The following is a 22,054-nucleotide window of genomic DNA, read 5'->3' on the forward strand; positions in this document are numbered from 1 at the left end:
AAACAACAAAAAAACCCACCAAACAAAACCAACCAAACAAACAAGGGGTTTAGAGTACAGGAATGATATGTAACAATACAGCATTGTATTAGATTCAGAATCCTCTGTATTTGAGGTAAATACCATACATGTACATTCATATTGATAAATCAATTAGGTCCTTCAGAACAACAAGTTACTTCCTATTGTCATGCAGTTGGTTTTATCCTCTGTTGCTGCAACAACATTGAATTATTTCACTGAGACAAATCAGCAAGTTTTAGTGCTGACAGGATAACTGGACAAATGTCTGGTCTCCAATAAGCATCTTTCGCTTAAAAAAAAAAAAAAAAAAAGAAACCTTCACATTTCAACTGCTAACAGTTAAGAAGAAACCTACCCACTTCAACTCAAAACAGGTACATGATACTGGAGCAGAGGACAATAATAGCAATTTTCTCAAATCTTAGTGGCCAAGAAAACAAGTGATCTTTTCTATGAGAAATACCAAGAACTGAAAGAAAAACGTCATAGATCACAAAACAGTTGCCATGACAGAAGATGCTTTCTCTGTTAGCTGAAAATGTTAATCTGAGATTTAAGGCATATTTTAGAAGTTTTACTTTTCTCCCTTTCCAACACAAAATAAGTATGACCATCAGATAAGACATACCATACCCTGGAAAACAATCAGAAGCATAAGATTGTGTTTGGAGAAAACAATTTGGCATAAATAATTAATTTTATGTGCTAAAATCATAATTCTAAACTTTCCTAAAATAAACATGAGATAGGGTTTTGGGTTTTAGAAAATAATCAAATGATACCATGAAAGGAAGTTCTTTAGTTTCAGTACTCATTTTCAATTATTTCAATTCTTTTTTGTGGGGTTTTTTTTGTGGTTTTTTTTTTTTTGGTTTGAGTCTGCTGTTCACCATTACTCAATAGTCACAGCCTGTTTAATTCACAGGATATTGACTAATCACGAGTATCTCCACATTCTTTTCACTGCTAACCACAACAAGATAGCAATATGATATATAAATCAAGGCAGCAAACAAGTCCAGTCAATCCTAGCCAAGAAGAAAGTTCTTTTAATATATTTGGTGATTGGAAGAGCAAGCTTCATGGTTTCGTGACTTTTTTATTTTCTTTTTTTTTAGATTTTTGAGGCAATTTGTTCTCTTCAGAGTTACCAGAAGAATATTATCATGCTGGCAAATAAAATTACTAGCTATTTTATAACAAACAGACAGAAGACAGAGGGAGGTCTAACAAATGTTGCAGAGGGGAGTCTAATTCTAGTATTTCATAATTTAGTGTTTTGAAAGCAAAGAATAGAAAATCACTTCTTTAGTGCAATGGTTGTATGTTTAAATTTTGTATGTATCTATAAAGTTGCTAAAGCTTCCTTCATTGCCAAAAGTTAATTTCTCCTTAGTAACTATGTCAATGTAGTCTAAGCTCGTAAACACAGCAAATAAACTCTGAAGGGAATGCAGACAGAGTTCCCATTAGAGATCACAGGAGTCCCAAAGTACGTCACAAATCCAAAGTAAACAAATGGACACAATGAAAAATAGATTAATTTCCAAACACTTATTTCCAGATCTTAAGTTAGTAAGTATGTTTGATGATGGATACAGAAAGGTAGTATTGCCATACTATCATATGCAACAGAACAAAATACTGTATTTGAGATGGTCCGTGTGTATTTTCTACCTCATTCAAATTTGGGGTTTTGTGCTGCTAAGTGCAGAATTGTGTTTAGCTGGAAAAGGAAATAGTACCATGTCCTACAATGTTTCATCAAAATATTTTTCTGCCCCACCCCATTTCTATCCACTCATCTTACACCACATAGCAATGAATTCAAATTGTGTACAGAAAAAAGTCATCTAGTTCCATACTGAATGATGGCACTGACTCAGTTGTTTCCCAACAACTAAATTAGGGAGTGCATATTACTGGTGTTCACAGCCCTCTGTTATTGCTCCTTTAACTCCTATTCTTAGGCTACATCCATGATTGTGCTACTTCGTCCTTCTCTAGGGTAAATGGTACCATGATAAAACAAATCCCATTTCTCCAATGAAAAACCATGTTATACATCATTCATGGATGAGAAACTCCCTCAGTGGGCTGACCTGCCTCCATCTGGTGCAAATTAGAGAGCAGTCTGTCATATCCTATGTGTTCAAAATCATCCACATCCACCTCAGTGCCTGAGATGTCAAAATGAGTAGTCCAAATACCTGGCCTTAAGTTACCTTCAGATACGTTTCCCACATTTGAGAGACAGGATACGTGCAAACACGCGCTTGTGTAAACACACGCACACAAGCACAAGAACATACACCTACTATTGGGCTGTGTTGTTCCACAGCCAAACACTATCCTGCGTTTTCCAGTCAATGGCTATTTCTTTCCTGTAAATGGAGGTAGGGATTTCCAATGAGTCCAGAAGATGGGAGAACTCCATTACATACAGGTGAAACAGCTCTACAAAAAAAAAAAGCCAGATATGTACAAGCTCACTGCTAAACACTCTTCTAGAAATACTACTTTCTAAGCAAAAAATCAATTTTAAACCATGCCATTATAGACAAAAGCCACGTTGTCCTTAAAATAAGCTAGTAATAATCTTTTCTCATAGCACTTTTTCTCCAGCAATTTGTGAAAATAAAACGTGAGTGAGTCAAGCCCTAACACTTACAGGCACCAATGGCTTAATTATTTAACAGTTCCTGGACTGCTGATATTTCCAGCCTGTGGACTTTGTTACAAGCTCAGACCTAGGGAATTCCGTTACTGAAAACAGATTATTTAATAATGAAATAGAGGCTTTGAAAAGCCTCCGAGATGTTTACCTTTAGGAATAAGACCAGCATTAAGAGATTTCTTATAAAATATTGAATGAATTAAGGGACTTCCTTTTTCTGTATGCAGAGGTTACATTTATATCCCCTCACTGCATAGCAGCCTTAGGCAACTCAACCTGACTTGACATTCTGTTGACTTGAAAAGGATGAAGTCAGGTTTTTTTCTACATGAAAGGCAGACAGGACTCTTCCTTCTACTCTTCACTTGTTCTCTAGTCTCCCTAGTTGTGTAAGGCTGTAGTGATTGAACTGAAAACCCCAGAAAGACTTTGTCTGACTTTCAGTGGATTTTAAATGTATGTATGTTTGTTTTCTGGCATTGAAGCCCTGGCAAAGCTAACATTTGTTTGTGAAGGTCATAACTGAAACAGCCCTAAACCATGTCAAGCCACACAAGCTTTGCTATAACAAGAGGTTCTGGCCATCAGTGAGCACAAAAAGGAGACTACAGGCCAGTCAGAAAACATCAGTGAAAGTGAAGATAAACAGGTTGCTGCTTTGACTCTCTGAAAGTTCTTTGAAGACTAAAGAAAAAGCAAGAAGCACACCAGAAATTTAGCAAATACATTCCCCTTTTGAATACTAATCTTCAACTATCTTCTCAAAGGTAAGGAGCTACAACCTTGCCTTTGTAACACCTCCAGAGGCCTGACTCTGTGAATCCATTAGCAGCACTGCGAAGGTCACCAATTCTTCCATCACAGCCACATCAAGCATCAGAGTTGTAGGTATACATCTTCTAACATCCTACCTTCAAGGAGCCATTGGATTCTTTCCCTAAATCACTCTTCTGTCAAATACAGGCACAGCCTGCTCCTGTCACTGCACCTTTTCCTCACACAAAGAAACTATTTGGCTGGTAGAGCAGTGTGATAAGGCATAGAAGGGTGCACGTACAGTCCCAGGTGGAGGCTGTCAAGCACCAACTCTGTTTTCCTCACCTCCCCCCAGACTCTCAAAGAGCGAGCTAAGTTTGGATGGGGAGACGGGTAACTGCCTTGCTGATTACAACCGTGACAGCAAGAGGTGACACCACTGGAATCTTGCATTACTGACACAAAATTTGACTTTGTCTTGTGATAACGCCCACTAGTGTGGTATGTGCAAAACCAATAAATGCAAAAGGATTTAGGTTTCTGCAGAGAGGTATGAGGCTTTTCCTTCTCTTCACAAGTCTCCTACTTCAGAAGACTTGATTTTCCTGGGAAGGGGTTTGTGACCTCTTCAGGACTTCGCTGTGGAGGGTGTGAATCATCATGGGGACGCAGGAACCCACTGCTTTTCATCTTCTCCCATCCTGTCAGATCCTACACCTCAGCACAGGCTCATTACTTCTTTCTTGAGGCCTGTTTACCTCGGACAAATTATTCTAGCATTTTACTGGGCAAAAAGTGAAGAACTGATATTTGTGTCTGGAGACATAGGAGTACAGCCTTTCTCCTCCCTATTCCCAGGCTGGTGTGGAAAGGCCTCGCCTGCTTGCAGAGGAGGATAAAGGAGACAGAAAAGCAGGAGACAGCAGAATGAGGCTGACCGCCCCAGGACATGTCGTTTTGACTGTGCCCAGTCTTGTAATTCATGCTGAAAGAAATAGTACAAAAATACAATGATGGACATACTGGAGCAGAAATACTCAAGTTCTCAGAGCTCTTGTTTCCCATATGGGTTTTAAGCTGGTATTTAAAGAGATAAAGAATTTGACCCCCAAAACTCACAAATTTCAGCTGAACAACTATTTTCCTGAAAACTCTTAGTGGAGTGTATCAATTCTTCACAATAATTTACTTTTCTCTTAAGTCGGCTCTCAGAGATCGGATAGCATAGTAATGGCATGACTGTCCAAAGCCAAAAGATGGGATCCAAAAGGCTGCTTAAGATAGCAGCATTGACAGTTTCTTATCACCTGGCTTGAAAAAAAAAAACCTCCATGCTCTCAATCCTGACAGTGACACGCTACTCAAAGGAAAGAGAGAAAGAAGGAGAAGTAGTCTTCTACTTTCACCAAAAATGAAATAATTAAAGCCTTCCTTGAAGCATTGTAGAAAGGAATCAAATCTAGAATTAAGTGATTTAGGTTGATCCCAAAAGGGATCAACTCTGCCAGTTTTCATCAGACCTAACAGCTCATCCCATCATGATGTCAAACAAAGCGTACTAGTTGAACAGTAAAGTTGACAGAACAAAGTCATTAATGAATACCACACAAGTTGTGAAAATATGTTTTCCCAGAAGTCTTTTATATATTTTCCATATTAAGTAAATATTAATATTAGTAATAGATCAATATCTTCAATATTAAGTGTAAGTAGCTGCAAACTGGTTTCCAAAAAGAATTTTGCAATATTATTCTATCACCTCTTCCTGCTCCATGTGTAATTGTACTTAACTCCAAGAAATGGCTGAAGTCTTATTTTTATAAATAAGCAAACCCCCAAACTAACAAACAAAACAACAATAAAACACCAAGCAACCAACAAAATATATCTTTCTGTTCCATGAGGCTGAAATGGCCAATTTGTAAAGAAAAGAAAGAAGAAAACTCTCCTACAGACTGATGTATTACAGCACACAAGCTGGAATAGCAAACCCAAAATATAGGAAAATTATATTTGAATTGTGCTGAAAAAAAAAATGCTTTTAGCTTCACCAGACACCATATGCAGCACTCTTAAGAACATGAAAATATAAGAAACACCCTGCTAGTTTTCATCTAGCCAAGTATTTTGACTCTTTTCAAGAGCGCTGTCTGTCTTCCAGTCTATCCTTCCAGAGATGGGGAAACAATTAACACATACAGCATTTAAGAAGTAGGCAAAGCCAAATTTTTATATAGCAGCAATGTGCTTTTGTCTTCTTCTCAGTGTTATTCCTGATGACCAAATTTATTTGGAGGGTCTGTCTTATAACTATGTAACTCGCATCCTGCTTATTTCCTAGATATTTTAGCATTAGCAAAGAACCTGCTGTACTGCAGCACTGATGGTTCTTTCTCAAAGGCATAGACAGGAGTGACCCATGCAGTTTTAAGTCCCAGTGCAGAAGTCTACATAGTAAGGATGCAGACACAGGATTTTGACCTGGGCCAACTCTTCTGCAGAGACAAAAAATAGACTGGGATGGACCAGGAAGAGTTTAAACACAGCTTAAAACAGTTCTACATACTAAATCAGGGTGCAACACCTCTCTCCCTTGCCATGATTCCATCTTTCACGGCCCAGGCATTCTTTGAGTCTGCAACTACCCTTGTTCATAAAGAGACCAAACTGAATTTGACACTGCCTGAACAGTATCTCAAAACAGATACCCCAGAATAAAGCATTATTTGTTCTTTCCTTGAAAGGTCTATAGCACATAAAGAAAAAGCTAAACAAGACAGATACATGCATGAAGTTTTTCCCTTAACTGTATATCCCAACCTTTCCTCGCATGGACCGGGCAATTCCCCTCATCTGCAATAGAGGATCATATCAAAAGGCCTGGATTCTTCACTATAATTAAAAGACAGCTGAGTATGAAAAGCTCAAGGGCATCACTGCATAAGAGGATACCTTTTTCTCGTACTAACACAAAGGAAAGCCAAAAAGACAGTAAGAAAAAAACCCAGACCCATTAGGGTCTATATATACATCCAACAAAACTTTGAAAGCCTTGTCAGACTAGTCAGCTTTCATTTTTATGGACACCTTGGTCATGTCTTTTTCTAAATCCCTAATCTTCTTTTGTTTTCCCTGTAACAAGTCACTCCCAATACTTGTTCCTGTACAGTTGCTACTCCCATGACATACTCCCTGTCAGAGTTTGTCTCTGTACTCGTAACCTCAGCTGGGATGTAGATTGTTTGGCATGGGATGTGTGGCTTACACAAGTGTCATTAATTCTTGATACATCTGCAAAGCTCTTGATCTTAGTCTTAGTCTTTTAAGCAAACTTGTGAATAAAGAAAGGGAAAGACAGGTTGCAATGCTAATTTATCTTTTTGTCTGCCAGCAACAAAGGAACCAATTGGCAAAACTGTCCCACTTCTGCATGCCTGTGCAAGCAAGAAAGAGTAAAGAGAGTCTCCCCAGTTCCATTTCCAAGGGCTAGAAAAATTGCAATTATTATGGCTGGAGAGTGTCAAGGCTATTTAGGGACCAGTACAATTTCTTATTCAACAAAAAAAAGACAGTGTTTTCTAAGATTAAGAAAGGGCAATAAGACACCTACATCTGAATTCTCTGGAAAAGTAGTGAAATGTCATGGATCTCTTTTAGATTATTTGTGCAATTATATTTACAGCTTCATTTTTTGCTGCACTGAAAGAATATAAGCCAGCATTCACAGCAATGTAGACTGACATATGCTGATTTGCCTTGTAGCTTATACAGACACTCCTTAAGACAAAGATTGTGCTAAACCATAGAATCACCAGGTTGGAAAAGACCTCTTGGATCATCAAGCCAAATCATTCCTATCTGCCCCTAAACCATGCCCCTGAGCACCTCATCTACCCATCTTCGAAACACCTCCAGGGATGGTGACCCAACCACCTCCCTGGGCAGCCTCTGCCAGTGCCCAATGACCCTTTCCGTGAAAAAACCTTCCAGTCTGAACCTCCCCTGGTGCAGCTTAGGGCCGTTCCCTCTTGTCCTGTCCCCTGTCACTTGGGAAAAGGGGCCAGCTCCCTCCTCTCTACAACCTCCTTTCAGGCAGTTGTAGAGAGCAATGAGGTCTCCCCTCAGCCTCCTCTTCTCCAGGCTAAACAACCCCAGCTCTCTCAGCCACTCCTCATAAGGCCTGTTCTCCAGCCCCTTCACCAGCTTTGTTGCTCTTCTCTGGATACACTCCAGAGCCTCAACATCCTTCTTCTGGTGAGGGGCCCAGAACTGAACACAGGATTCGAGGTGAGGCCTCACCAGGGCCGAGTACAGAGGGAAAATAACCTCCTTGGACCTGCTGGTCACATTGTTTCTGATACAAGCCAAGATGCCATTGGCCTTCTATGCTGGCTCATATTCAGTCAGCAGCCAACCAACATCCCCAGGTCCCTCTCCTTCAGGCAGCTTTCTAGTTACTCCTCTCCCAGTCCATAGCACTGCACAGGGTTGTTGTGCCTCAAGCACAGGACCCAGCCTTTGGCCTTGTTAAACCTCATGCCATTGGTCTCAGCTCAACGGTCCACCCTGTTCAGATCCCTTTGGAGCCTCCCTGCCCTCCAGCAGATCAACATGACCTCCCAGCTTAGTGTCATCCGGAAACTCACTAAGGGTGCGCTCGATGCCTTCATCCAGGTCATTGATAAAGACATTGAACAGGGCTGGACCCAGCACTGAGCCCTGGGGACACCACTTGTCACTAGCCTCCAGCTGGATTTCACACCATTTCCCACCACACTCTGGGCCCGGCCAGCCAACCAGTTTTCCACCCAGGAGAGTGTGCGCCTGTCCAGGCCAGAGGCTGACAGTTTCTCAAGCAGAATGCTGTGAGAAACTGTGTCAAAGGCTTTACTGAAGTCCAAGACAACTACATCCACAGCCTTTCCCTCAGCCAGTAAGCGAGCCACCTTGTCATAGAAAGTGATCAGGTTAGTTTGGCAAGACCCGCCTATCATGAACCCATGTTGACTGGGCCTGATCACCCAGTTCTCTTGCATGTGCTTCATGATAGCACTCAAAAATCACCTGCTCCTCAGCACTGAGGTCAGACTGACAGGCCTGTAGTTCCCTGGATCCACCCTCTGACCCTTCTTGTAGATGGGCACAACATCAGCCAGCTTCCAGTGGAACTTCCCCAGTCTTCCAGGACAGTTGGAAGATGATGGAAAGGGGTTTGGCCTGCACACCCACCAGCTCCCTCAATACCCTCAGGTGGATCCCATCCAGCCCCATAGACTTGTGTGTGTGTCTAATTGGCCTAGCAAATCTCTAACCACTTCCCCTTGGATCATGGGAGCTTTGTTCTGCTCCTCTAACTCCTGGGTGTGTACACAGAGGGAACAACTTTCCTTACTATTAATGCCTTCTTTGCCTCAGTCTTTAAGGACCTCAGTCTTGTCCTCATCCTTCATCACAGTTTCTCCCTTTGCATCCAAATAAAGACTGGATATTGTCCCTGGTCCTCCTTTTACTATTGATGTATTTATAGAAAGATTTATTACCTTTCACCAAATTGGCCAGTCTGACATCTAGTTGGGCCTTAGCCCTCCTGATTTTTGCTCTGCACGATCTCACTTCCTCCCTCTAGTGCACCCAAGATGCCTGTCCCTTCTTCCAAAGTTCATAGACATTCCTCCTCTTTTTGATGTCCCCCTAGATTTCCCTGCTCAGCAAGGCTGGTTTTTTCCCCTGCCAGCTCATTTTCCAGCACCTGGGGAGAGCTTGCTCCTGAGCTGCTAGGATTTCCTTCTTGAAGAGTACCCAGCCCTCTTGGGCTCCCTTGCCCTTAAGGACTGTCTCCCATGGGACTTAATCAGCTAGCCTTCTGAGTAGTCCAAAAAGTCTGCCCTCTGGAAGTTCAAGGTGGCTGTTCTACTAACCCCACTCCTAACCTCACCTAGAACAGAGAATTCTACCATCTCATGATTGTTTCGTCCCAGTTGTCCTCCAACCGTCACACCTCCCACAAGGCCTTTCTCTATTCACAAACAGCAGGTCCAGGAGGGCATCTTCCCTCGTCGGCTCACTCATCAGTTGTGTGAGGAAGTCATCTTCCACACACTCCAGGAATCTCCTAGACTGCTTCCTCTCTGTTGTGCTGTACTTCCAGCAGACATCTGGTAGATTAAAGTCTCCCACAAGGACAAGAGCTAGTGATCTTGAGTCTTCTCCCAGTTGTTTGTAGAAGAGCTTGTCAGCTTTTTCTGTTTGGCTAACCCAACACAACATCTGTCTTCTTGTGGACCCCTTTGATTTTTTTTTTTTTTTTTACACACAGGCACTCAATCCTGTCGTCACCATAATTGAGCTTGGTGGTATCAAAGCATCCTCTAACATAGAGGGGCACTCCATCACCTCTCCCACCTTTCCTGTCTTGCCCAAAGAGTTTATACCCCATCATAGCTGCAACTCCAGTTATATGAGTCGTCCCACCACATTTCCATGATGGCAGTTACATCATAGTCTCCATGCCCTACAATAGCTTCCAATTTCTCCTGTTTATTGCCCATGCTGTGTGCATTGGTGTAAATGCACTTCAGTTGGGCTGTTAATCCCTCAGTTCTCATGAAGGGAATAGTGTTCATTCCCAAATGAATGGTCTTTGTATTATCTAACCCATCAGCGCCAACTACGTCTTTTCCATTGCAAGATGTACTCGCCCCCACTTGCTCTAGGCTGATATACTGGCAGTCCACCAGTACAGCATCTCTCAGGCACTAGAGTGACATTTCCAGGCTCACTCCTGTCTAGCCTGGCTTCATCCCCATCCCCCTTCACATCTAGCTTAAATCTCATTTAATGACCCCAGCTAGATTTTTGGTCAGGAATTCTGTACCCCTAGGAGGCAAGCGTGCCACAAACCTGCTAAGGAAGCCTAGAGGTCTATAGGCAAGTCCATGACTAAAGAACCCAAAGTTGCGCTCCTCACACCAGGTTTGGAGCCAGGTATTAATTGACTGATTTTTCTTGCTTTCTCCCTCATTATTCCATGTTGTCAGAATGGTGGAGTTAAACACTACTTGTGCCCCGCAGCCCTTCACCATTCTCCCCAGAGCCCTGAAGTCCCTTTTAATTGCCCTCAGCTTTCTCCTCTGGTTATCATTATCGCCTACATGGAACACAAGCAGAGGGTAATAATCTGTAGGCTTTACCAGAGAAGGAAGCTTTTATATGAAGTCTTTCACAGAGGCCCCAGGCAGGCAGCAGACCTCCTGCTGCAGTGGGTCCGGTCTGTAGATAGGGCCCTCTGTTCCCTTCAGAAGGGAATCCCCCAAGACAATCACTCTTCTCGTCCTTTTACTCAGAAGTTGTTTTGACGGCCATTTGAGGATGGCGCAGCCTAGGGAACGAAGCTCTGCTTTAATCGAACTAAAACGCAGCTGAGGATCTAGTCCAATACAGGAAACATCAAGTATAAACACACAGCATTTACTGTCACCAGAGCAGCGTAATTTCATCTAACACAGATGCAGAACATAATGTGCCAAAGAGGAATTAAAAAATTACATTCACTTTCCCAGTACGTCAGATAACCAGTGATGAGGGGGAATTCATGATACGTTTTCTCAGAGAAATCCACACAGCTGAAGCATAAACAAAACCTTACCAAGCAGGTACACAGAATGGGCTCAGGATCTTTCCATTCATATGCTGTACATGGGGGAAAAAAAAAAAAAGTTTGTTTTAGAGAATTAGTGTTTTTCTGAAGCCCTAGTTTGTTGTCAATAAAACATTTTTTTTTAATATATTTATAAGGCCATTTCAATTGCTTACACAGTTTTTTTCTTGGTCAACTTTTTTCACCTAAAGACACGACTTCTCTCTTCCTTTGTATATAATTATGATGTCATAAATACCAGCATGCCTTCTCTAATTAAAGATACAAAAGGCACCATTCCATATTTCATTCCATTTATCTCAAAGAGCTGTATATCCAGGAAGTGACCTGCAAGTATAATAACAGACGGCTTTATTTTTATTTTCTTTAATAATCTGGGCAGACTGTCTACGTGTCAGAACCAGCTACACACAACGAACCTGTGAACAAGAGTCCAGTGCATCCAGATATGCCTGATAGTTGGGCCAAGACATTCTAGTGCTCTTGAATATTTATTCAGTCTATGACTGCTTGGTGGAGATTTTCATCAAATATTTTCAGAGCTGAGTCTTTATTAACATGGATTAAATTGTCTAGCATGAACAGATGGTAACGAGAGATGAGAAAAACAGATCTTTTCATTCACGGGAGAGATTCTTTCTTATTCTAGGGCCTGTTGGGTATAGCTCCATCTAGATTTAAGACACCGAGCACCAAAGAGCTTAGAAATATGGTATTTAATGCACGTGGCTTAAATACCCTTTGCAAAAATCACAGAACTGTCAGTGTTAGAAGGACTCTCTAGAGGTCATCTGCTCCAGCCAGGGTTATCTAGATCCTGTTGCCCAGCATCATGATCAGATGGCTGTTAAGTATTTTCCAAGGTGGGAGCCTTGCTGGGCAATGAGCACCAGTGCTCAGTCACCCTCACATTTCTGCCATTCAGACAGAATCTTCCGTGTTTCAGTTTTGTCCATTGCCTCTTGTCCTGGCACTGAGCATCACTGAAAAGAAACTAGAACCACCTTATATGCACCTTTCTTTCAGATATTTATATACATTGATAAGATCTTCCCCTTGAGCCTTCTCTTCTCTGAACTGAAGGGTACCAGCTCTCTCAGCCTCATAACAGAGTCCCTTGATCATCTTAGTGGCCCTTTGCTAAAGTTCATTCTAGCAGTTCCAGCTCTCTCACCGCAGAGAACTGTACACAGAACTCTGGGTGTAGCCTCACTGGTGCTGAGTGTAAATGTCACCACACTCCTGATAAAGTCCACCAAATAAATACATAATACACACCAAATATGTCATAATGAAGAAATATAGGACACAACTTCCATTAAAATTAGCAGTGTTTTGCTCTTCGGAATAAGTCAGCTTCAATTTTGGTGATGACCTAGCTAGCCAGCATTTGATTACAGCTAATGCCAGATGCAGAGCCACAGGTGGATACCAAGAACAAGCCACCCGGAGCACACACAGTCTGTGCAGGGACAAAAGACTACACAAATGGATGGTACACTTTCTACTGCAACATCAGGGAGGAATTGTGCCCCCCAGCATCCCCAAAGAGAAAAAGATGGCAACACATTTGGGAAAGAAAGAGTATCTAGGAAATTGATACTCTATATTCCCTGAAGTGGGGTAGCATTGGGCAGCTTTCTACTACTTCCCCCGAAGCAACCCACAGGCTGATACAGCTCTGCCCTGGCCTGAATCCAGACTATAAATAATTTGTCTTAGTCTACGCCTTAAAACTTCATTAACTATGACTTTTCAAAATAAATTAAGCTTGACTCACCTTAAAATATCCACTTACTGTCGTCCTATTCATTTTCATCACATTATCACCTTAAAAACATAAAAGATAACATTACTTAGAAAGCAAATAAGAAACAATGGATCTGCATCTTTTAAATACATAAGAGATTTTTCTCATTTCTGACCAAATTTTAAAAACTGTTCTTATTTTTAAACATAGCAGGGCTTTTATTTTGTTCATTGCCTTGTAATCATCTTTGGAAGTAGTAAATAAAACCTGTAGATTTCTTAATAGACATTTCTTCCATAAATAAACCTTGCTTCCTGCTATTTATTGTGTTTGATTAGCAAGAAATAATTGCTCTCAGACTTTCATGGTCCATTACGGCTCTCTGCTCCCAAGACCTCTCCTTGGCCTGACTTACAAAGGGCAAGAAATTGGCTCTTACACTTGCTGACATGTGGCTGGTGAAATCCATAGGGAAGGCATGTAGTGGTGAAGAGCACATTAATCAAAGATAATAGCAAAATACAACTGTCCCTCATTACAAGGACAACTGAACAATTCACCCTGGTTTTCAAGCAAGCTGGGTTCTCCTGCTTTTATCAGAAACAATAAACAGACTTCATTATAAGTAGAAATGCAAAGGGCCAGGTTCCACAACACAAGCTTGAGTCAGGAGACTGTTCAAGTCGACGCAGTCAAGCTGGTATATTGGCATGAAAACTAACCAGCAAATAATCTGCAGGCAACGAACATGAATTTTGACACAATCACATTTGTCCTTTAGAAACTGGCCTGATTTTTCAAGTAATGCAAGCAGGATTTGATATCAGATATACACATATTGCCAAATTTCAATCACTATTTCTGGAACTCTGCTACAGATGCATATAGACAATTCTACAAAGAGCTTAAAATGAACACCTTATATTTTGTCCCTTTTCTGTTTCCTGCAAGCATGAAGAAATCATCATTAGCCTAGCCGTAGAGGCTTCAGTTAATATCACAGGTACCACTTAAGAGCTACAAAAATTTCCACAATGCATTTGAGCCCAAACAACAGTGATTTTTGTTGATGAATCCGAGAGTCCCTTGGACCTTTTTCAGTTTCCATTTGATCCTAGTGTCCTGATCTCAGAAGGTATCACTTCTGCTGTTCCAGTTAAACTATTTAGCATTGAACAAAGTCCAAGCAAAGCAAAATACCACAGGAACATTAATTACCAGAGAATAAAACTTTGAATGATTACATGAACTCAGTTAAGTACTCCTACAACTGAATAAGACTTTGCAACTCCTGCTTAAAGAGTCCAGTTGTCCCTGATTTTTTATCCTCTGTGGAAGTTGAGTCCTAGAAGGAAAGAAGATGGGGAAAGGGAGAAGGGGCAAGGTGTTTGTTTGTTGTACCCATGCCATCAAAAAAACTACACAGTCTATACTCTTCCCCTCCCCCAGAAGAAAAAAAATTATTCATCTGAGAAGACAGTTCCCAAAGAAATCAAGCTCTGTTTGCATTATCATTTCTTCCTGAATATTCTGAAAAGAGGGATGGCAGTGTGGGATCAGCTGGAAGCTGTCAGAAGTTCACCAAAGCAGATCAGCTCTGCTTCTTTTACTTACCTTTCTTCAGCAGTTTTTCCCTTTTGAGGATCCAATGCCACAAGAGATATAAACCCCTTCATTTTTGTAATTTCCTCAGCCTAGATCACTAGCAGGATTTAGCTATCTTGCTCCGTTGCTTCTCTGACTGAGACTATAGGCCTTTAATTAGCAGAAAGACAGGTTTATATGATAGCCAACTGACAGAGGGCACAACCACAGCGCTTCATATATTAGTGTAAGCCAGTACAAAAATACAAAATCTCTCAAACTACAAAGAAAAAGGACAGTTAAACCTACTCATTTTCTAACCATTTAGCATCTGTGCTCATTGATTTTTTTTTTCCTACACACAGCTTTCAAATGCAACTACTTTTGCAATTTGTTACTCTGTATTAGTAATATTATAAACCTGTATGAACTTCATTCCCAGACTGATGGACTTATAACCCTGCCAAGAAAAATATTTCACATTCACCACAGTAAACAAGAGCTCTACAAATGAAGAAGGAAGTCATTTACCAGATGTTACTATTTGTCTTACAAGTCTGTCTTTGACTTCTGCTTATTTTCTCTTGACCTTGTAGGCTTCTCCCATACACACTTGGCACAAAAAAACCAAATGTGAAACCTTTGAAAACCAGTTGTTATCCAGCTGAAAAGTGCCTTGAGACACAATACATCGACCTTTCTGGTCTGTCAAAACAACTACCCATATCATTTGACCACCACAAAAGGATCACTACATCATATTCCTGACTCTTAAAACTACGCCATATACCTTCACAATTAACTTATAGCTTCTGTAACATTGTTCAAGGTACTGAAAGAATAAACCAAATAAAGATCCATCTAAGAAATAGTTAAAATACTTCATCCACGATCATTGAAAAGGAAGATTAGATGATCCGCGTTTACTTATGGCAGTATACACTTGCTATTATTAATAAGAGTCTTGAACAACAATATCAGTTATTTGACATCTGAAACGGAAGTAGATATTTCTATCTTAGACTTCTAAAACAAACACTCTCCCTTTCCTCCCTAAATAAACAGGAGACTGCTGGTGGCCATGAAGCCACACAGTACTTGAAATGGTTGTGGTCACTTACTGATACATTTGTTCACATGCAAGCCATTGGACAAACTACTGCTGTGTTAGCTAAACCAGAGGGTTGTGTGGATCACTGTTGCTAGATAGGTTTCAGTGAAATAAGAATCCTCCTCTCGCTCATCACAGACGGAACTAGCACATACCACCACTGAAGCTACTGTGCTTCCAGAACTGCTGATAAGTTAACAAGAAATTAAAAACTAGTTTTCAGAGTAATAGTCTAAGAGCAGCTGTCATAAATAGGGGAAGAAAATACAGAACAAGCAAGTTGCAAAAAGCACTTTCTTCTGTACTTTTATTTCATATTTGCCTGGACTCTGCTTTTGCCAGATGCATTTTAGCAGGTCCAGAAGAACATGGAGAACGTGCTGCTGTTTAAGCTGCGTGTGCAGAATATTTGATTTAGCCACACGCTTTTTGCACTTCTGTTATCACACTTTTCTCCCAAATGCCTCCAAAAATGTTTAATAGCATGGGAAAACAGAGCTGAAACAGACCACAGGAAGCATCTGGATCCCCAGCTCTCTATGTGCAACAGTATTAAAAAGATATTTCTCTCCACAATTGCAGTGCACAATGGGCAATTTGTCCAGGATTGAGATTGACGGGAGGAGAACTTACACTAGATTTCTTATTGCTAGTTGACAACAGAGGAATGGCCTTAAAGAGAACCTCTGGCACACTCAAATTTATTTGAGACGTAGTTCCAGCCCTTTGGTTTTGGTAATTCGAGCAAAAATGTTGAACTGAAAAGCAAGCAAAAAACTGAGACAAATCAACCCAGGCAAACAGGACGCAGCTGCATTAAAGGAATAGCTTCATTCAGCAAAAACGCTCCAACCAGGGCTGTAACCATGGGTCCACTCACCAAACAAAGCTGCAGAGACTGAGATTCACATGTATTGCATCCAAGAAGAACAGACCACCACCAGAAGCAAAAACATCCAAGTTGGGACTGAGCGAGCCAGCTGGGGCTGCGAACCATACCAATGGAAATTTAAGTTTGTAGGTATTTCAGGCTGTGTATAACCACAATGCACATGATGTGCTTGATTCATAGCAGAGAATCCAGAATGCTCCTCCACCCCGGTTGAAGTTGTTTCTTCTGCTCAAATAATTGTGCCCATTCACCTCAATGCAGTATATATGTGACTAATACTTCTTCTCAGAAGTTACAGAAAATACTTAAGGCTTTTGAACCTAGAATGGGCTGGCATAACACATTCCCTAGGAAGATATTGGAAAGGAGATTAACTTTACTAATTCATGCAAGATGAAGAACAAAGATGTGGCCATGATTAAGGCAAATAGCTTAGTTTCAATTCAACCAGAAACATGAATCAACATTAAGTCCTTGGATTTGACTTTGTCTTTCACTGAAGTTATTATTACATCACTGTTAGTTCACTCTAGAAATACTCTGTTAAATAAGTGTTTTATAATATTGTAACATTTTAATCTCATCAGTCCTGCTTAGTAACCTAAATAATCATTTTATCTCAAATACAAATTATAAGAAAAATAGAAGGAAAGAATTTAAAATACATCACAGAACCAAATAAGAGCTAGAGCTCATATTTAAAATATCTTTGAAATAAATTCACTCTCCCTTAATAATTAATAGCTTTATTTAGGTTATACGTGTTTCACATAAATGTATTGCTAATCAAAGAAAATTAACCAGAAAAGCACATGGAAATGACCAAGATGTTCGTGCTTGCCTAGGATATGGCTAAAAAAAAAAAATCAACATCTGTTTCACACATGTGCACACAAACATACACACTTCTGTTCCCCTTTTGGTCTTTAAAATTTTGCCTTCTGTAATATGTATCTTACTAAACAAAAGCAAGTAATACGCATTTTGCAAGAGTATAGAGCAGTGAGCAGATCAGATAAACACTATTAAAGTTCAAAAAAAGGAAAAAATAATAGTTATGTCTCCCAGAAACTACAAACAAACAAAAGCAAAACAAATACACTAATAAAACAGAAGTGAAGTCAGAATTTGTACTTTTTTCCGTGAAGTATCCTGGGAACAGTTTTTAGAAGTGGACATGAGTAACTTGAATGTATATGTCACATGATAGAAGTGCTAGCAAAATAACCCTTGGTTACTTTTCCTGTTGAACTGTCACTTACTTTGTGCTTACACAGCATCTGTACAGCAAGCTTGCAAATGGTAAGATGCCTCTTGGGGAAAAAATGACAAGAGACACTTAGGTCACAAACAAAGGAGTCATGTGTAAAGTGACATATAAAGGCTTTAATTAGCACCATGGAAAATCAGTTTTGAAAACTCAGTGTTCAAGAACTGTTTCATACAGAGTCTTAAGTTACTTTACAACTACTTTGACAGATGTAGATTCAGAGAAGAGCACAGCTGGGAGAGAAGAAATAGGCAATTAAAAGCAAGACTTCTGGAAGCAAGAATATATTTTGGAGTGAGGTTCAGCTCCCTCTGTTCTCTTTACAAAGCCATCAGAAACAAAGCCTACTCTTCCACTCACATGAGTTAAGAAGCAAGTCAGAAGAGAACTGAACATTGAATGTACATAAAATCAAAAGATAATGAAAATAATAAGCCCTTTAACTTTTGTTTTATATCAGCTGTTACTTGTGAATACATTGGTTTCAACTGCAAGCTGCCCTAGAAGGATATTGTCCCACTATTTCAGTCTTGTATAACCAATGATAATCATCATCTGTTAAAGTATAAGGAATAACTGATTAGTATTATGCCAACAGCCATAGTTATCAGCACCTCCTTTTCATTACGCTTTTGTAAATATTTGGTAGGTACAGAAATCATCTGTGATGGATAAATCCTGAAAATGTAGTTGCTTAACTTATTCTAAGTTTGGCTACTTATCAGGGCATTAGCAAACTACTTGAAGGGGAAACCCGAGCTAAAACCTACATGACACAAATATTATAAGAGTGTAATCTCATATTAATTCAGTAGTCTGAGTAGCTGCCACTAACCTCTCTGCTTTGCATTTTCCTTTTACTTAAGCTCCAGAAGCATACATTTTGCAACACCTGAGCTTTGCTTGATCAATGTTGTCTTATCTTACCATTAGTCTGGTTAAGGGAAAGCCAACTTTAGGGAACCTGTTCTACACTTGCTCCCATTGAAAGTCTCCACAACTGCAGCAGAAAACAGTTTTTGAATAATATTTTGAATGAATTTTGTTTAAAACCAAGGAAATAAAAATATTCCAGTGGCTTGTAACAAAAAACAAATTTGTGCCATAGGTAAAGAACAAACAGACTTCAGAAAAAGTGTGAAGTCCATGTTGTTTCTGCCTTACAAATAGGCTCACGTTTTTCTCTGTGAAGGTCACTGCTGCTTTTGGAAAAAGTAGTTCAAGTATCACAATTCACACATTGAGTTGTGCCAAAAGACAGCAAGGAGGAGGGGAAGACAGGGAGACAGAAGTCTGCTTATTAAAAAAAAATTGCATGGGAGAATTTTGCTTTCATGGAAAAACACCAGGATCCTCAGCACTTCAATTAGCCCATTTGCTTTACAGGCAACAATATTTTTTTAAAAGAAACAAGAGAGAACAGAAAGAATGGTGCTGCGCCCGGGGTAAGTGGTAGCACATGAAGCAGATTGCTCTGAAACAGACATCTGCAGGTGAATATGGGAGACTTTCTTAACCTTCCAGCTAACTTTCCACTTCTTTGTTTTGACACAATCACAGGGTAAAAGCATGATTATGATCTTCAGAAGTGGTCAGGACAACATCCACAGTGTCACATGCCTAATTTTTAACGCAATTATGTGGGAGTAGAAAGTGCTTATGCTTGAATACCAAGTCCTATTCATTCTTTTATCTCCAAAGTCTTTAATATTGAGTGCTGCCTAATAGAGCGAATCTGGGATTGAACACAGACCCAAGAGAGGATAACTGTATTTGAAGGCAGACCAGCTTCAGGCCCTTTGCAGAGTAACAAAGCAAGCTCAGCTCAGAGTGAATGTAGTCATTTTTATGTAGAGAACAAAAACATAAACAAAGTGACACATCTAAATGACTTAAAACGATTGGAGGTCACTGTTAAAATAGACCTGTAAACAGAAATCCTAACTGAACATATCCAGGGTATCAACCAGATATATGCAACCACATGCTTCAAATAGTCCAATTCTTTCACACCTTCAAAATGGACTGTGAGCTTAACAGAACTCCCGATCTCCACACCAGCCTTGTATAAACTAGTGTGCAGGACCACACTAGTGTGCATGTGCTTGGGTAAGGATCTAGCTACAACTTGAATAAATAGCAATCTTTCCTGCATTCCACAGCATACACAATCATAAAGCCATTGCTTGATGCTACACTACTAAACCATCAATCCCTTTCCTGACCAAGGATGTATAAAATGATTACTTAGTTTGTGGTTTATAGGAAGAGCGGAGGATTGGTAAAGAGGGCAGTTCGCCGATTTGGATTTCTCAAGGCTGCCCAGTAATTTGGTTACCTGCAAGCAACGTGGCTTTTTTGAAGTCCTATGTTAAGTCATAAATCCAAGAATGATAAATGACCATAAATATACAAAACAAAATATTGCCTTGAAAAGCCATGACACCAGATGGGACTAGAGTGTGTAGAGGATAATCAGGTAGCTACGAAGTGCCTGTTGTGCTGGTGGGACTAGAAAGGATAAATATAATTGATAGACACTAGCAGAATACCACGTCCACACTATAGGGAAGGTCCTGATAACACCCAGGCAGTTTGAAAACAGGGAGTAACTGAGGATCAGAAGAACTACGGGCAATAATGTCACAACCTACGAGTGTAACCTGTCTATCCTAACCAAAATGAGTTAAAGGGGCACCTTAGTCCATCCTGGGAGTACTGGCCAGGAAACAGAATACAGTACAAAGTATTTCAGTATTTCAACTTCGAAGTTAAAAGGAGATAGTATGAGTAAGTCTCAAAACAGACAATTTCAAGCTAAAAATTCTAGAATTGTAGAATAGTTTGGAAGGGACCTTAAAGGTCATCCAGTTCCAACTGCCCTGCCATGGGCAGGGACACCTTCCACCAGGCCAGGCTGCTCAAAGCCCCATCCAACCTGGCCTTGAACACCTCCAGAGATGAGGCATCTGCAACTTCCCTGGACAACCCGTGCCAGGGCCTCACCACCCTCATCGTGAAGAAATTCCTCCTGAATTCTAGTCTAAATCTGTCCCTCGTCCTATCACTACAAGCCTTTGTGAACAGTTCCTCTTCAGCTTTCTTGTAGCCCCTTCGGGTACTGGAATGTTGCTATAAGGTCTCCCCAGAGCCTTCTCCAGGCTGAACAAGCCCAAGTCTCTCAGCCTGTCCTCCTATATGAGGAGCTCCAGCCCTCTGATCATCCTTGTAGCCCTCCTATGGACTTGTTCCAATAGCTTTATCTGGTTGCTTTTTTCTTAAACACTTGGAATAGGCATCCATTGATTTTTTTTTTTTTTTAAAAAGTCATCATTCCAAACATAGATGGTTTTCTAAAACACATGCAGCATTTTAACATGTAATTAGTTTCTATTATCCTAAACCACTCTGCAATGCGAAAAGTACCATAAGAAACTGTTTATAAACACAAGACAAAGAAAAGCCTTAACCTCCTGGATACTGAGGAACTCTTCCCTTCCGAAAAAAAGATCGCTATCTTTAAGCAGATGCTCCCAGGCCGCAGTGTTGGCAGCTAGACTCCATTTCTGCATCAGACAAGAAAAACAGTAAACGGAAATCTCTTCCCTTTCCCCACTGATATCAGAAGTACATCAGGTAATGGCTTTGCTGAACATTTTCCTCAGGTAAACTACATGAGCCATAACGTAGTAGCAATAGTCAGCACTTGACTGTGCTTAAGCGATATTTCAAAAATGTATTTTAAAGGATGCATCTGAAAATTCTCAGGGCAGGTCTGAGTTGTACTTCTGCAGCCCAGCAGATACAAAAGTGACCGTATGCTACTGCTGTGCTGCCGTTAAACTGCCAAGAGTGGTTCTCGCCAAGAATTCCCCCTTATTTCAAAACCTAGGGGAATTTAAAGGACAGGATTAGATCCAGACAACAGTTGAAACTGAGCAGGGAACAATGTGGAACCAAAAAAGCTGACTGGTACAACTGTGTTACAGGACAGTCTGTTCCACACTGCAGGGCATCTCTAGCCAGCACAAAGTACTTCTGCCATGTCCTCTCTTTTTCTCTGTACTAGTATAAATTCAAAGTGGCTATTGTTTTTAAATACATTATTTCAATGGGGAGTTTTGAAGTTCTTTCATCCCTAAATTCTTTCTTCCTGTCATTTGAGAGGTAGGTCTTCAAACTGAATTATGACATCACACAATAGCAAGTACACTAATGCTCAAGACAAAGGGTTTTATCTACCTTGCCTTGCATTGTACTGTAGGAGAAAGTACATTCTGGAGTGTGTGTTACTCTTCCTTGTATCAAAGCATGCTCATAAATTAGAGCATAG

The 22,054-nt window shown here is 40.4% G+C and overlaps 1 protein-coding gene across 1 annotated transcript in view; it reads right to left on the bottom strand.

The window, feature by feature from the left end:
• TTC29 (tetratricopeptide repeat domain 29) overlaps nucleotides 1-11,136 on the bottom strand; it is a 288,808-nt gene extending 277,672 nt beyond the window's left edge. Inside the window, exon 1 of the mRNA XM_069855336.1 lies at nucleotides 11,103-11,136. The gene's annotated coding sequence lies outside the window, so the exon portion shown is untranslated. The remainder of the gene's footprint in view (nucleotides 1-11,102) is intronic.
• Nucleotides 11,137-22,054: the final 10,918 nt, after the last annotated feature.

Source organism: Phaenicophaeus curvirostris, chromosome 4 (genome assembly GCF_032191515.1).
Source record: "Phaenicophaeus curvirostris isolate KB17595 chromosome 4, BPBGC_Pcur_1.0, whole genome shotgun sequence".
Classification (NCBI taxonomy): Eukaryota; Metazoa; Chordata; class Aves; order Cuculiformes; family Cuculidae; genus Phaenicophaeus; species Phaenicophaeus curvirostris.